The 18,748-nt window shown below is 30.8% G+C and overlaps 1 protein-coding gene across 4 annotated transcripts in view; it reads right to left on the reverse strand.

Moving 5' to 3' along the window:
* LOC122530069 overlaps positions 1 to 18,748 on the reverse strand; it is a 127,719-nt gene that overhangs the window by 19,773 nt on the left and 89,198 nt on the right. The gene's annotated exons all lie outside the window — the stretch shown is intronic.

Consider the following 18,748-nt stretch of genomic DNA (forward strand, 5'->3'; position numbering starts at 1 on the left):
TTATAATATTAATATTATAAATATTATAAATAGTATATTATAAATATTATATAAATAGTATAATTATACGAAATATAAGATTATTATCTGTCCTAATAAAAATGAACAACAACATTACCGAATGTTAACGAATGAATTAAACAGATGATGAGGCAAAAATTTATTTCGCACAATAATTTCTGAATAATATAATTATCGTAAATATATAGTTTAAATATTATAATAATAAAATAATATAATTATTTATATATATAATAATAAATAATATAATTATCGTAAATATATAGTATTATTAATTCCAATTTCCTTTACAATAATAAATTAATACTTTGTTATAAATTATGTTTAATTATTAAAACTAAATTGTACTTTTAACCATACTTATTAAAACTAAATTATATTTAATTATGTTTAGTATATTTAAACTACGTCTGACTCCTGTTTCGAAAGTGATTTTGCAACATGTCCCTGACGAGGTTTTCAAGTTGATATTTTAATTAAATACGTCATCAGTTTTATAATCAAGAGACACGATGAAAATATCAACGATGTTTGACATTCATTTATTAAATTTATATTTCACTGATAAATACATACGGATAGTAGACATCTGACCTAATGCGGACTGTGACTTTTTAATTACCGTTGATTGGCATACGGGCAGATGATGTATCTGTTTTCGACGGGAAACGTCACTGGGAAACGCCTCCGACAAAAAAGTGTGTACCTCGTAAATATCTCTAAATGAGAGACGGAACATTTCTTTTTTTCCTTTTCTCGTATAATTAACTTTCAACAGGAACGCGTCCAAATTTATTTGCAAGAGGACAGTTTACACCATCTTGCAAAGACAATATTTAAATAATTAGAATAATATTTAAATATTTATTTAAATATTTAAATAATTAGAAAGTAGTAATTTAATTTAAAAAATAGTAATTTAATAGAAAATAATTATTAATATTTAAATAATTAGAAAGTAGTAATTTAATTTAAATAGTAATAGTAATTTAGATAATGGTAATTTAAAATAATAATAGTAATAATAGTAATTTTAAAAAATAGTAATTTAAGAGAAAATAGTAATTTAAGATATGAAAAATAACACGAGGGTTAATTTAAAATTATTGAGGGTTAATTTAAAATAGTTCGACGGAATTTAGAATATAAATCAGAATTATGTCAATACAGGCACACGTTTTAGGAACTACGAAACAAACTGGAATACATCGTTAATTTGCTGACGAAAATACTTAGTTAACTGTACGAGCAACGCGAGTAATGTGTAATTAATTTCCAGAGTAATAATTATGATAATTATTTTACGTCCGGAGTAACGTGGTGGTTAAATTACAAAAGCATATTTAACGTGTTATCCAGTTTCCCTTGCCAATTAAATCTCCATTCGAATGATCGAAGAGAAAACGAGAAATTTGCAATGTAATTTGAATTGGCTGATAATTCATCAAATTCTCTAAAATAATTGAACCACGCCGAATTTGCCATTCATCAGAAATCTTCAATTTCACTAAATTGTAATCGTTCTTGGCACAACAGGTACAACAATAATGCATAATAATTAATATCAATTAACATTAACATATTGCATAACAATAAAAATAATATAAAGTCTTGTTTATTCTTAATTTTACTCTCTTCGCTACACAGAAATTAGCATAGCAAAATTGAACGAAATGAAAAAATTCCAAAGTTTGATGCGAGTTTTAATAACTGAAATTTTCAAATATCCTTCGAACATCTCGCTTACTTGCTATATATTTGCTGGCTGTTATTTACACGTACGTAACTACGAGGAATTTAATTCCACGCCAGAAGCGTAATTAGCAATTGCGCGCGGTTAAAAAAGCAAAACGAAAATCTCGGAGAAAGACGGGAACTCGCGTCAATTTACATTGCAAACCACGAACGAACGAACAAACGATCGTTCGTTTACGTTCTAGTTGCGCGCTTTGGATAATAATTATTCCCTCGAGCGGCTATAAATTATTCATTAAGAAAAAAAAAAAAAAAAGAAAAAAGAAAGAAAAGAAAAAAATCGAGGGCCAATTTTACGATACCGTGTTTTCTTGTTAGCCACGTTGCGCTGGCAATTGATTGCGGACCATAACGAGTGACCGAACCGTGTACAGTAATTCGTCGCTTTCTTCTTAAACTCGGGGGCTGGGATAATATCATTGGATAAAAATTACTGAGAAGTAATGAGTTTATTATTTATTTTTCTGGGTTACATTTAAATATACTTAAAATATACTTTATATTTAAATATACTTAAAGTATACTTTATATTTAAATATACTTAAAATATACTTTAAATATACTTTATATTTAAATATACTTTAAATATATTTAAAACTGAGAAAATATTGCTATTTTGGAGCAAAAAATTCTCGACGTGCGTGGCACGTCATTCCAGCAGCAAGAGGTTAAACCAACTGATTGCGGACCATAACGAGTGACGGAACCGTATACAATAATTTGTCGCTTTCTCTTTCGAACTCGTCGGTATGACATCACTGAAATATAGAAACTATTGAGAAGTAATAGATTTATTATTTGTTTTGCCTGAAGTAATAAATTTATTATATTTGTTGTACTTAAATATACTTAGAACTGAGAAAATGTTGCAATTTTTGGACAAAAAAATTCTCGACGCTCGTGAGCACGTCATTCCAGTAGCAAGAGGTTAAACGGAATGCAAGTTGCAAAAATTTGCCCCGTCGGCGAGAGAGAGAGAGAGAGAGAAAGAGCGTATAAACGACCTTGACCACAGAAGGTCGAAGGTTTTCGCCTAACGTGGAAATACGAAACGCTGTGGTGAACGATAGCAAGAGTGGGTTCTTCGTGGCATCGCCGCGAAAGCTCCACTTATCGCTAACAAAGGCCAAGCCTTTCGTGTAACTCGGATGATGGTTTTGAGCTTTAATGGCTGCGACCTGGTTCTCTCTCTCTCTCTCTCTCTTGCTCCCGCGTTTTTCTTTTTTTTCAACTCGACGAGAATTGCGGGAAACTCGGTAATTATTTCGGACGACATTACCGTTAATTGCAATTTTCCTCCCGTTTCTTTTTTTTTTTTTTTTTATCAAACGCTACGGTATTTGTCCGGATTAACTTGTACAGTTTCTCTCTCTCTCTCTGTCTCCTCTTTCGAAAGAAATATATTCCTGCGCACGAGCCGCGTATGTTTTTAATTAGAGAAAATGCATGAAACGCGTAACGAATTGGTCTTTTTTTTTCTTTCCTTCTTGCTCTCTAGTCACTGCTCTTAATTATTTTGATTATAAAATAAATAACGACGCTTGCGTGGATTACTCGATGGCGTACTGTTGGATAATTTAATTTCCCGAATTTGATATTCAGGAAGAAACGGTACAATGATTTAATCGAGAGATGAAATACCGCAATATTTGTTTGCAATTTTCTTTCGATCGATTTTTTTTTTTTTTTTTGACAATATGTTTGTGAAACGGAATTCCTAAAATTAATACTCTTTTTATTATTAATATACCTGGTATTATGTATGTACATTAATATTAATATCATATATTATTATTATCTACATACATTAGTTATTATATTAATCCTACTTGGATTCTATGTATCCCAAATTTTGTGAAATTTGAAAAACTGACTCATTGAGCATTAAAACTACCTGAACTAAAAATTTATAATTTTTACTAAAAACGAAATTCTAGAATACATAATTTTCACTAGAAACGTAAAAATAGTGTATTCCTGAAAATTTAAATGACCTTTCACATAAAACATATGCAAATAAAAGCTTGTCTACTCCATGTTAGAAAATTTTCTATTTTTCCCCTTTAATGTTTTTGATAAAAAAAAAAAAAACAAAATACTGTTGTCTTCGACCTAACTTTTCAATAATTTTTCGTCTACTTTTTACAGACTATCTCACTACTCCCCAACGAAGTAAACAAATCGTCTCACCTCCGCAAAAATTATATTGCACATATAACAAAACGAAACAGAACTCTCACATTATTTCTCGAATCATTCGTGAGAAAACATGTTCCCGTCGTATTTGCGAGCTCCTCGAATTCGTAGGAAGTTTTTCGTCGCAGGAAAAAAGAGAAGAGAACAAACGACGGCCTGGCCAATAAGTCGACGACGTATTGTATCGAGACGGATTGGCTGTGCACAATAAGGGCCGAGGAGATATAGTTAAAGTTCCGTGTATTGGAAACCCACTATTTCGGTGAAATCCCGAAATGAGGATTTCTTCGATACAAACAACCAGACCAGACGTATCTAACGGGTCTGCGTCGTTTCTCCTCGTTGAACTTACTCTATATCTCAATAAGTTGCTTCTATCTACGAATTCGGGTTCCTCGATGAAATCAAGCTTGACTGGTAAAAAAAAAGAGAGAAAGAGAGAAGAAACACCACAATACCGGTTTATTAAGATTTTCGATTTGGTCCAATAATTACGTGACTAACAGATTGCGAATTCCTGCGACTTTGTGGAAGACTTGGAGATAGTGATTGTTGAAAGTGACCATTTCTGCTTAGGCTATCGTTTTTTTTTCAGAAAAATAGATTACGTAAATATAATATGTAAAATGTAAAATGTAAAATGTACTATAGGTATTGAATGATATAAAAATGTATTCTATATATTGTACAATATTTATATATTATGTTATACAAAATTTATATATTGTATTATAGAAAAAATTTATATAAAAATATAATAAAATTGCATTGTATATAAAATGTATTATATAAATATAATATATAAAATGTATAATATAATATATGTATAAATATAATATATGTATTATAATAAATGTATAATATAATATATGTATAAATATAATATATGTATTGTATAATAATGTTTGTATAAAAATGTTGTATTGTATATATTTCATATTTTATATAAAAATATAATAAAATTGTATTATATACAAAATGTATTATAAATATATATATATAAAATATAATATATAAATATAATATATAAAATGTAAAATATGTAATATATGTATTGTATAATATAATAATGTTTGTATAAAAATGTTGCATTGTATATATTTCATATTGCAAATAAAATTGTATATTTATTATATATTATTATATATCATACAAATTTATACAAAAATATAAAAAAATTGTATTTATATAAATATGATATATAAAATAAAATTATATAAATATAATATATAAAATGTAAAGTATAAAATGTAATATATGTATTGTATAATATAATAATGTTGCATTGTATATATTTCATATTTCATATAAAATTGTATATTTATTATATATTATTATATATTATACAAAATTTATATAAAAATATAATAAAATTGTATTTATATAAATATAATTATATAAATATAATATATAAAATGCAAAGTGTAAATTGTAATATATGTATTGTATAATATAATAATGTTTGTATAAAAATTATTGTATATATTTTATATATTATACCTAAAACTGTATTATACATAAAATATTGTATAAATATAATATATAAAATGTAAAATGTAGAATACGATATATGTATTACAAGTACAATAGTTTTCTTGACTCTCGAATTTTTATATCTCTCTGTCACATCGTCCGTTATCGTTTATTTTCACATTTTTCAAACGGAAAAATCGTTCATCGTCCAACGTAGAAATCCGTGAATTTAAACGCGCTTAATTTAATAACGTCAAATGGAACACTGACTGACTGACTGACTTTCTCCACTTATCGGAACGTGAAATCGCCATTAAAGTGACAGAAGAACCGATCGTGCGAAATTGAACGTTGCGTCACACTCGAGCAGATTTGCGTTCGAGTAGATGCACGATCGGGAAAAGCTCTCGATCTTAATAAAAAGCGGCCGGGCATTCAACTACATATTTATGCATTGAAGGCAAACCTGACCTACTTGCAAGACGAGAATGTTTGCGACGTCGCTTCCGTTGCATTAATCGCTTTTCGCCCATGCCTCCCTTCCTGCCTAGCGTTTCTCCGCGAGTAAATGGACACGCAGTCTCCGCAAAAACGTCCGCTCCTTACGATAAATTTTACACTGGCTCCCTTAACGCGTGTAATAACGTAAATACTCTCTTACTCGATGTAATTGTATCGACACGACGCGGAATGAAAATGTATAATACTCTAGACTCACGACTGCAACGGGAAAAATAACATTTTATTACATTGTACTGTTTATTAAAATGTTATTACTATTATAATTGTAATATTATTATACTATTGTATTATTTTATTACTCTATATTATTTATTACATATAATTATTATTATAATATTGTTCTATATCTAAAATGATATAGAATAATATTATAATATAATATAATATTCTATATACTATGTAATATTACATATAATTATTATTATAATATGGTTCTATATTATAAAATAATATAGAATATTATAATATAATATAATATAATATTCTATATACTATATAACATTATATATAATTATTATTATAATATGGTTCGACATTATAAAATAATATAGAATAATATTATAGTATAATATTCTATATACTATATAATATTATATATAATTATTATTATAATATGGTTCTATATTATAAAAAAATATAAAATAATATTATAATATAATGTAATACTCTATTTTATAATATAGAACCATGTTATAATAATAATTATACATAATATTATATTAGAGTATAATATAATATTACAAGAATAATAATAATATTATATAGTATATAATATAATATTATATTATATATTATATCATTTTATTATTCTACATTATTTTATAAATGTCGTATTTAGCTGAAACATTTCCACTGAACATTTGTATTTACATTTAGTTGAAACACGATGTCACAGTCGAAATATTTCTACCGTTTATATAAACTGATTTTGTATCTTTCGGTGTTACTTAGTATCATATTACATTTTAGTATCACGAACGTATAGGATAAATAATAAATTCAACGTTACGAACACTTTGTACATTTACCTCCATCTCTTATATTTAATTTTGCCAACGTACGAAAAACAAATAATACATTTCGCGTATACGAGCATTTCGTGCATTTAGCCGTATCTCTGTTATTCGACATTTTCTTTTCTTTTTTTCATATTCAGTATCACGAACGTGCAACGACGATAATAAAGTTTCAGTATCACGCTATAATCTCGCGCACAGAAGAAATCCACACGTTTCATCATAATTAGGAAAATCCCATTGTATTCAGTTAATTTGGAGGATTCTCCGGGGGTCGCGGCGCTTTTATTCAAAATTACCAAAATCTCATTACGGGGGTTAATTCCAAATTCCGTGGAACTAGCCCGTGATACGTGCAGCGTAATTACAAGATTGCTAATGGTCCATGCCTGATCTTAATTTGTTGATACCATAATAACGTCACCAGGGGATTAGCCCGCAAAGGGAAAGAATGCAACAGAAATGCAGATTAAAAAGAAAAGAGGATAACGTTGAAAGATATTAACAACTAATTTCTTGATATCGAACTACCGAAAACTAAGTTTCTATACGGTGTCGGCGTGATTATCTTTTCGAACGCAAGCGACGCCGCCACGGGATGGCACGTTTGGTTTAAAACGCCGTCATTTCGACAGGGTCAGCTGTGGCTAACACCTGTAATTACGAACTTTACCTCGGCCAGGTGCTGTAATCACCGTTGTCGTACTTTACAAATTACCAGCAGCAATTTCACTTCTCTGCGATGTAATTGGTTTTTTCAATTAACGAAAAGTACACGCGAGACGTTGCATCGTTGAACGAAGAGAGAAATGTCAGGTTTCAGTATTTCTTGGACAACGAAAATTTATTCTTCAATGTGTACGACGTTCGTGTAACACTATGTTTTCTCATCTATTATATACAATAAACGTAAAACTCAGTGGTAGGACCAATTTTGGACGAGACAATTTTCTATGGATTCCCTATGTTTTAAGGAATTTGAAATGTAGAGATGTCCTTCGGAATATTTAGTGAAAATTATTCTTCAGAAAAATAATGAACAGATTCATTAAATCGTTGATGAATCATGTATAAAAAGACGTGGGATTAATTGTAACTTTACCATCATCTCTGACGTATGTAATTACGCGTTTTCGATTCCAAAAATATATAGAATCGTGTCCCGCAGGAAACTTTCGTTGCCAGCCGGGTCGAAAATTGGCCAATTTCTGCCATTTTCACACAGGAGCATGCGAATTCGAAACTCGTTAAAATTGACATTGCCCCTTGTTTCGTAGATCTTTCGCATGTTTCAAATTTATTTGTAGTTTTTGGATGAAATTTTCTTTTCAGATCGAACTTTTATGGTTTGTATGTGATAAATATTTCGCGCTTGGCCCCATGAAAAAATTTGACTGACTTCTAGGAAAAAACGAATGGCCCTTTGTTCCTTATTTTTTCGTTGAAAGTTCCAATTTTTTGTGAACGTCGAATATTGTTACTTCTTAACGAAAATAGAAATTATTTTATAACGAGAATACATACATAATGCATAAAATATATAATCATTACAAATACACGAAATATATTTCTAAATATTTTACATTAAATACAAAACTCAATATTTATGTACCTATTGAAAATATAATTTACTTGGTATTTATGAAATCATGTTTACTCAGCTATTACTTCAGTTAGAAGGACAATCTACTGTTTAATTTAATATCATTAATTGTTCGATTCAATTTAATGATCCGGACAGGTTCGAAATAAATCGCTATCGACTTGAAATTAAGAAAATTAAGTTCAATTTAAAACGATTGATAAAACAATTTCCTCTCGAACCAATTACGTGTAACAGCAGCGAGTTTTTCTTTTTTTTTTTTTTTTTCTTTAATTTATGATTAACGTCGCATCTACTTTCTGGTCATTAGCTGAGTACTGTCTCCTTCTTTTCAAGACGATTATATCTTATGGTAGATGTTAGTTTCCTTTAGATAATTCCGGACATTTCCTATTGTGTTTCTGCGACGTCAGAGCTGCCGGTGAAGTTATTTTGTATTTTTTGCCATTGAGCGTGGTACTTGCTGCATTCAAATTGATGATTGGTTGATAAAATTCGGTTGCATTGGATACACATTGGCGGTTCTGTTTTTTTTTTTTTTTTAACAGATACTCATGTGTGAGTATCTATTAAAAAGTTTGCAGTGTCCTGTTCTAAGCCTTGTCACTGACTATTCTTTTCTTTTCTTTTCATGTTGTTGGTAGGCATTGTTTGATAGAAATCTTGGGTTATATTATGAATTTTTGTTTTTTTTTTTTTTTTTGGAGGTGTTTCATATTTTGTTCCATGATTGTTTTTCGGCAAATGGCGTAATGTTACCACAAGGTCTCGATAAGGAATTCGTTTTCGGATGTTGCTTCTTTGGCTGCTATGTCAGCTTCTTCGTTACAGCAGCGAGTTTTATTTGGGGTCAGATGATAAATATACGAAAATGTATAAATAGTGCGGAACCTAGCGGATTTTCCACGGTCTGAAATCTACCCCGCAATGCACGTGGGTGTCGCAAGTGGGTAGTATAGGAGAATTTATATTGAAAGACACGTACTGCGCATGAATTTGATTTTCTCTTTTTTTTTTTTTTTTCGTTCAATTGATCACAGCGCAGTTTATTACATTTTCCTCTGATTACACGTTCCATTTTTCCAGAGAAATTCTCTGATCTACTCTTCAGTGATTTATCGAACGTGAGATACGTGACACGCGAACATCGTAAGTCATATTTTTTACACCGTACGTAGAAGAATCGTTTCGTGTCTTTTGAATTCGATTTCGAGATCAAACGTATGCTTTCAATATATTTTTTGAACATGTCTGAGGAACGTACGTAGATCGAATTAAATTAATGTAGACCTCAAATCAGATTGGCAAACTGATTTTAGGAAACGTCACGGACGTTTGTCAATTTATTTTGTGTCATTGATATTGCTGCGAATGTTAAATAGTCTAATGGCTCACACAGCTTAAACATCGTGGATTCATTAATTTATCTTGTGCCTCAATATCGTATATCAATATTAAATAACCAAATAATTTAACATTCCAAGCTCGAACGATATCCAAAGAAACGTGACTACAGAAACAAATTAAGCTATTGCTTGTTTCGAAAACATTGTGGATTTATTAATTTATATTGTAGCCTCACATTCTTACGAACACTTTAACAGCGTTAATCAAGTTAAGATTTCAATAGTTCGAACATTCGAAAAAAAATATACGAAGACGAAATCAGACTGAGTTGCTCGTTCCATTGAAAACAAATCGTAGACTCGTATTTTGATTTATTTTGCATGCTAATATTTTTACGAATTTTACGAGCCGAGCGAAACGCAGAGCCAGAAGCAGAGTTGAATTTACCAGTGCACAAATCACTGGATTAATCAAACGGAGACCTAATCTCACCCAGCGGAGAGTTCATGCGGTTTTCGCATCGCGACCGCTACTTCTTGTTTAATCGATATCCCTCAGTTTATTCCCAAGGAGCACACCGGTTATTTCACCAACCAGTCAATAACAGTCAACGATACGATGCACAGAGTTTCGTTGCTTGTTACACGCGTGTACACACAACGTCGAGGAACCCATAAAATGTAATCTCAGCTCAATAGAGTTACTATGCCAGAGGGTTGCTCGCAGCCGTTGTTCCTTTTCAGAGATTACGCTGTTCATCAAATGACGAGAGAGAGAGAGAGAGAGAGAGAGAGAGAGAGAGAGAGAGAGAGAGAGAGAGAGAGAGATAGGGATTAAGGAATCAGGACAGTTTGAAATTTTCAAAAAATCGATGTTTTTTTTTGTTGTTGTAAATAGTAGTTTGAAGTCTTAGAAACAAGATACAAAAGATACCGGTCTTTAAAACGACTTATTTTCGGGTATAATAATAAATCCGCGGATACAGAATAATTGAATTTGTATCACTGTTTACAACTTTAAACAGTATTGTAAAGTGTAAATCGTGTGATTCGAATATTACTTTTAGCGAATCGAATATTAGGGGACTTGGATTCAATTTAGTCGCGAATCGTGACGTTCTGAGACTTTCAACGCGTTTTTCTCGAAACTAGGTTTTTAGAAACGGTGTGCGAGATATCTCGGTATCTAATCAACCGATTACTATGAAACTTGGTGCGTAACATTTTCATTAACAGCTTTAGCGTAACATTTACTAGGGACTGACGATCGAACATTTTTTAATAATTTTTAATAATTTCGAAAAATATAAACAAAAAACGTAGAAATTTCTGGCATAAATTCGACACATCAAAAACAAATAGCCGCTATTTCCATAATTTTCACAAAAATGAAAATGTTGGAGAATATTGTTTACTTTTGATCTTTTTTTGCAATCCTACTTGGCTGGAATCATGCACATCGATAGGCAATGTAAAAAAAAAGTTATGTAAAAGGATACCCTTAAAAAGTTAAAAAAGAGCCCTTAGTTTTTTTTTTAATGTTGTCCTTTATAATTCATAATGTGTTAAAATAAACGACAAAAGCTCGCGGCAATCAAATATATACTTTTGTTTTACTAGCTTTCCAAAGTATTCGTCAAAAATTGTCCTGCTCCCTTAACCTCTTGCGCTTTTGTTCCAAAATTGCAATATTTTCTCAGTTTTAAGTACATTGAAATATAACTCAGGCAAAGTAAATAATAAATTTATTAACTTCTTAGTAATTTCTATCCAGTGATATACCGATGAATTCGAAAAGAAGACGAATTGTTGTATACGGTTTCGGTCACTCGTTATGGTCCGCGAACCAGCTGCCAGCGCAAGTGATTAAGGATACCTGCAAGTAATGTCGCTTTCTGACACTGTAGAAAATTTTATTTTATATAAAAAAAAGTTAATACAGCTTTAATCTGTAATATAACTTAACAATAAACACACTAAATGTCAATCTATTTAACTAGGATATAGGTTATATTAGGCATAACATAGGTTATGTTATAACATATTATATATTATATATTATAATATTACATGATATAATAAGTAAAATTATATATTTAAGTAAATACTAAATCTATTATTTCTCAATAATTTCTATCCTGTGATATCATACCGACGAGTTTAAAAAGAAAGCGGCGAATTATTGTGCATATACGGTTTTGGTCACTCGTTATGGTCCGCAATCAGTTGCCAGCGCAAGTGATTAAGGATACCTGTAAGTAATGTCGTTTTCTGACACTGCAGAAAATTTTATTTTATTTGAACGTCAACGCAACTTTGATCTGTAATATAATTTAACACTAAACACACTAAATGCCAATGTATTTAACTAGAATATAAATTATATTAGGCATAACATAGGTTTTCGGTTATAACATATATTATATATCATATATTATATAGCATAACATGTTATAATAAGTAAAATTATATATTTAAGTAAAACAAAATAGTCAAAACAAATAATAAATTTATTACTTCTCAATAATTTCTATTCAGTGATATTATACAAGACGAGTTCAAAAAGAGAGCGACGAATTATTGTATATGGTTTGGTCACTCCTTATGGTCCGCGAACCAGCTGCCAACGCGAGGGTTTTAAAAAACGAAAGGTGACGCGCGGATTCGAACGAACTGGCAAGGGGATGCTCGCAAGATCGAGGGCAACAGATGTCATGAACCTGAAAGGGTGGTACGTGTCCTACTTTACCAGACCCAGCCAGCCTCTACTCTCCCCGGGAACTCCATTTTCTCGCGCTATTCCTGCATCCAACGATTTATTTTTATTATATTACCGATAGGTCGAGCAATAATTACAAGTGTTCGCACCGTCAACCGATGAAATTCATCCGTGTTACTCGGATTACTGATTATTCTTTACGGATGAATGGAACAACTCTGAATGTCTGCGAAAGTCTTTTTGCCAAGAAATTGCTTTGAATTATGCAGGGTGCGTTGGAATAATAAGTAGAAGCGGGCGGAAGGGGATGATTTCTCGTAAGGAAATCAGATTTCTCGATTTGAGGTCGAGTCGTTACCGGGGAAACCAATTTTGAAGATCTATCAAGTGTATCTGGAATTCTGAACTAATTCTAGACAGAAAAAAGCAACTGGCAGGAGATTGTCAAAAAGTGTTGATAAAAGAAATGACTAATAATGTTGGAATAATAATGCAAATTTTTGGAACAATTGTTGAAATAATACGAAGAATGGGATAAGAATTTTGAACCGATTGTTTGTCAAGTCGATACATTTTTAATAATACCTGTTACTATTTTTAAGCGAAGAAAACTTTCTCAAAAAGTATCAGTAATAAATATAGATAAATATAGAACGATCATTTTCAAGAAACGATGAAATGGAAACAAGACAATTTGTATACGACGAAACTCATATTTAAAGTCTTATTAATTATTTACGTTATTAATGATATCATGCTACATTCCTTACATTACAGCTGTGTACAGTATAAAACATCTTGCAACAAAGATTTCGTAAAATTAATTGTTATTTGCTTTAGTTCATAGGTAGTAAAATGAATCAGAGCTTCAACCTAACTTCAGGCCCTCTAAGAATTAGCTACTGATCAACCGTACTGAGACACCCTGTATATTCGTATATTTATAGTGCTTCAATATTAAATATTATTATTATAATTATACAAATTATAAATTTGTATAAATTACAATTATACAAATTATAAATTTATATAAATTACAATTATGCAAATTATAAATTTATATAAAATACAATTACGCAAATTATAAATTTATATAAATTACAATTACACAAATTATAAATTTACATAAATTACAATTACACAAATTATAAATTTATATAAATTACAATTACACAAATTGTAAATTTACATAAATTACAATTACACAAACTGTAAATTTATATAAATTACAACTACACAAATTGTAAATTTACATAAATTATAATTATACAAACTGTAAATTTATATAAATTACAACTACACAAATTGTAAATTTACATAAATTACAATTACACAAATTGTAAATTTATATAAATTACAACTACACAAATTGTAAATTTACATAAATTACAATTACACAAATTGTAAATTTATATAAATTACAACTACACAAATTGTAAATTTACATAAATTACAATTACACAAATTGTAAATTTATATAAATTACAACTACACAAATTGTAAATTTACATAAATTACAATTACACAAATTGTAAATTTATATAAATTACAATTACACAAATTGTAAATTTACATAAATTACAATTACACAAATTATAAATTTATATAAATTACAATTACACAAATTATAAATTTACATAAAATTACAATTACACAAATTATAAATTTACATAAATTGCAATTACACAAATTATAAATTCATATAAATTATAATTATAATTATATATATTATAAAAATATTATACCAAAAGTAGATTTGAAATTCCCTATTTGCAGACTGTTGACTCGCTGTGCAAATCGAACGGAAGCGCCGACTGTTTGTCGTTTGTCTCGGGTTTCCTCAAATCGCTCGTTAAATATGTCGACTTTGCGGACGGTTCTGTACAGTTTCGTTCACTGAGATTGGATGTGTGTCAACGACAGAACGAAAGCACAGATTAATCCGATCTTGACCTGAAACGCGTAACGTGGAAGACGAGAGGGAAACGCGGAACGACGCTCGAGCAGTCGTTTTATTGATCGACGATTCTGTAACGCGACAACTACAACGACGACGACGACAACGACGACGATGGAACGCGAATAACGAGAGCTTTTAGATCGTATCCGGCCGGATTTATTAATCCGCTCGCTGTAACAAGGCTTCGTGGAAAATACAGTCAAAGACCTCTGTGAAACATTTTCGGTTGCTCGTTTCCCTCTTCGGGGAAAATGCAGCAGAAACGAAACAGCCCTTCCGATTTATTTGCTTCGAAATTACCGTAATCTCATGCAAACATTGGTTTGACACGAAAGGTGGACATCGATAGAATAAAAAAATTTAAGAAATGATCATTTAAATTTAATAATAAGTATCATCTTATCTGGACGTGGATGTTATCTTAAAATTATTTCATTATTAAAACGATTCTTTCACTTCATTCTGTATTTTGTAAACGATTCTTTTTATTTCTGTAATATTAATAAAATTGATTGTTCGAATAACATATCATTTTATTTTCGACTGAAATAATTCCACGTGAATTAGCCTCTAGCGCTGGAATGACGCACGTCGAGAATTTTTTGTGTCCCAAAATTGCAATTGTTTTCTCAGTTTTAAGTATATTTAAGTATAACCCAGGCGAAACAAATAATAAATTTATTAATTATTTTCAACAAGTTTTATCTAGTGATACCATACCGATGAATTTAAAAAGAAAGCGACGAGTTATTGCATACGGTTTGGTCACTCGTTATGGTCCGCAGTCAGTGATTAACGTCGAACAAGCAAATAATTTTTCTTAACATTACAATCACATTATTTAATCATTAAATAACAATGATTCTTTTGTATTTCGTATTTGTTCCCTACAAATAATTTCTACTGTAAACAATTTATACTGCACGACATTTGAAAAATGATTATTCAAATAACATATCGTTTTATTTGACTGAGTTGATTATTTTGAAATGGTCCCATGTCAGTTGATTCGAACGAGCACACGACTTCTCTTGAAATTATTTCACTATTTGGTCATCAAACACGATGAATTTTTCATTTCATTTTATATTTGTTTCCACGATGCAAACAGTTTCTGATTCTGTTGTACAAACTTCACCCTTCGCAGCAATTATTGCTTCATTTGAACGAATTAATTCGAACGAAAGATTATTTGCAAGCGGCATATTTTGATTCGAATACGAGGTAAACTTCTTTAAATAAAAATAATAGTAATAAGTAAAAATCAGTGGAGATGATTCGTTATTCCAAATTGTTATTCTTCGTCTCCAATTTCAAATAAAATTTGAATCACACATGTTACTTTAGCGTCACAAATAATATAGAATTTATACGAAATCGGCGAATGCCAGCGTAAAAAAGTGTCAGAGATAGTTTCGTATGTTTTAATATCTCTTAAACCACGAGCTTTTTCTTCTCTGTTTTTAATAATTACTGCCACGAGGAAATACTCTGGTTTCACGAGTATGAATATTAAATTATCTCAAAGACGAGGCTTTTTACGAGCGAATTTCGTGTTTTCAGGTCATTTTTGCGCAGGTTACCATTCCCGTTTTTTTTATTTTTTTTTTTTTTTTTTTTCTTTATTATTCACGTTCCAAATACTATTATTCACGTTCCAAATACCACGAGCGATTACCACGAGCAGACCTTGGTAAATTAGCGAATATCTCTAACGTGAATAATTATAATTTGAAACAGTAGAGAACTCTTGTCGATTAATTTCAGGAGTTGAAACCATTGAATCGTGCAAAGTTCGTTTTTGTTATTTAGTCTACAAAGATATCTAATAGACTTTTATTCTATTTTATATTTTCACAAACGTAAATGAGAGGTCGATCCTGAATTACCTGACTAAAAACCTAAATTCTCATAAAACTTAATAATATTAATAATATTGAATTTACCACTTATGGTATTAAATTTAAACATATCAACCAAGAGATTGTCGAAGCAGATTTAATGTTGCAAAGTACAAGTGAATCGTACAAGTTTTGCTTTTATTGTTTACGAACATAAATAAGAATAGTTCAACTAATTATACAAATTTTCGTCAAATTTAATAACATCACTAATATTGAATTTGCTGTTAATAATATTAAATTTACAAACGAAATTTGACAATATTAAATTTATCGTGAAATTTGAACATACAAAAAAAAAAAATTCTCAAACTAAATTTAAAGTTGCAAAGCGAGTAAATTTTACGAGTTTCGCCTTCATTATTTAACAGCAGGTCTACGAAGATACTCTGTAGAGATATTATACGATTCGTACTCAATTTTACATTTTTGTGAACATAAACACGACACGTCAAACTAAACTGTCTAATCTGAATTTTCATGAAACTCAACAATATCAATGACATCGCTATTAATGATATTAAATTCGTAAACAAGAAGCTCAAACACACGAAAGAGAAATTCCCGGGGCAGATCGTAGTCGCGAAGTAATTTTAACTTCTTGCGCTGGTAACTGGTTCACGGACCATAACGAGTGACCAAACCGTATACAATAATTCGTCTTCTTTTTGAATTCATCGGTATATCACTTAATAGAAATTACTAGGAGGTAATAAGGTAAATAAATTTATTATTTGTTTCGCCTGGGTTATACTTGAATATACTTAAAACTGGGGAAATGTTGCAATTTTGGACAAAAAATTCTCGACGTGGCACGTCATTCCAGCGCAAGAGGTTAACAGTTTCGCTACCATTATTTAACAGCAAGTCTACGAAGAATAATCTATATAGATATCATACGATTCGTACTCAATTGTACATTAACACAAAATGTTCAGCTAAATTGTACAATCTAAATAATCTAAATTTTCATCAAACTCAAGACACCAAGATATCAATGATATTAAATATATAAAACAAGAAGCTCAAACATAAAAAACACAAAGAGAATTTTGTCCCCACTTGTACCAACGGTCTGATAATTTTTTTCCAGCGATGCCAAAGCGCAGCTTGGTATTTCACGGCGGAAGTCGCGTGCCATTGTTCACCGAAAATATCGGCGAAAAGACTTCCGGACGTCTGATTGGATTCTCCCTGAAGCTCTTCTCTCTCTCTCCTCTCCTCTCCACGAAATTTTCCACTCGTTTTTTCCTTTCCCTGTCTCTCGCAGCCGCGGTTTTACAACTCGCTGTCTGAAGACGACATTTTTTTTTTTTTACGCTTCCCATAATTAGCTCGAGCTCTGTTTCGTTCGTTGCGGCAGAAGCTGTAATTAACGTGAGAGAAGTTTCGAATGCCTTTTTCTTCACGTTCTTTTCGGAACAACCGTTTCGAATAATCCATAGTTATCCTAGCAATCACGCGCGCGCGCGCGTGTTTTCCGTTTCCTCGTTTCGTCGTTTACTTGAAGGAAACGAAGCGAAGCGAGCTGAGGCGGCATACACACACGGTTTCCTGCACGGCGGATAACACGCGGTATTATATCGCTCATCGTGGAAATTCGCGTTAATTAGCTTGTGCCGCCCTAACGAGACAGGTCTTCAGTCGAGAAGAATGATACGGAGCTTTGAATGATAGGAGACAGGAGTCGGATAACGTTACAATGGCAGGAGGTGGCTATCTTGATAACGAGAAGTTCGCAGCATTTTAAATCTGAACCGCTTGCGCTGGCAACTGATTGCGGACCATAACGAGTGACACCGAACCGTATACAGTGTAATTCGTCGCTTTTGTTTTCGAACAAAACGTCGGTATTATGGCATCACTGGATAGAAATTATCGAGATAAATTCATAAATTTATTATTTGATCTGCGGACCATAACGACGTGACCAGACCGTGTACAATAATATGATTCGTCGCTTTCTTTTCGAACTCGTCAGTATCGATATCACTGATCTTTACTTTCGAGAAAATTCATATTTAAAAGTCTTTACTTTCAAGAAAATTCAGGTTTCAAATTGTTTACTTTCAAGAAAATTCAGATTTAAAAGTCTTTACTTTCAAGAAAATTCAGATTTAAAAATCTTTACCTTCAAGAAAATTCAGATTTAAAATTGTTTACTTAAAGAAAATTCAGGTTTTAAATTGTTTACTTTCAAGAAAATTCATATTTAAAATTGTTTACTTTCAAGAAA

Source organism: Frieseomelitta varia, unplaced genomic scaffold (assembly GCF_011392965.1).
Source record: "Frieseomelitta varia isolate USP_RPSP 00005682 unplaced genomic scaffold, Fvar_1.2 scaffold_326, whole genome shotgun sequence".
Lineage (NCBI taxonomy): Eukaryota > Metazoa > Arthropoda > Insecta > Hymenoptera > Apidae > Frieseomelitta > Frieseomelitta varia.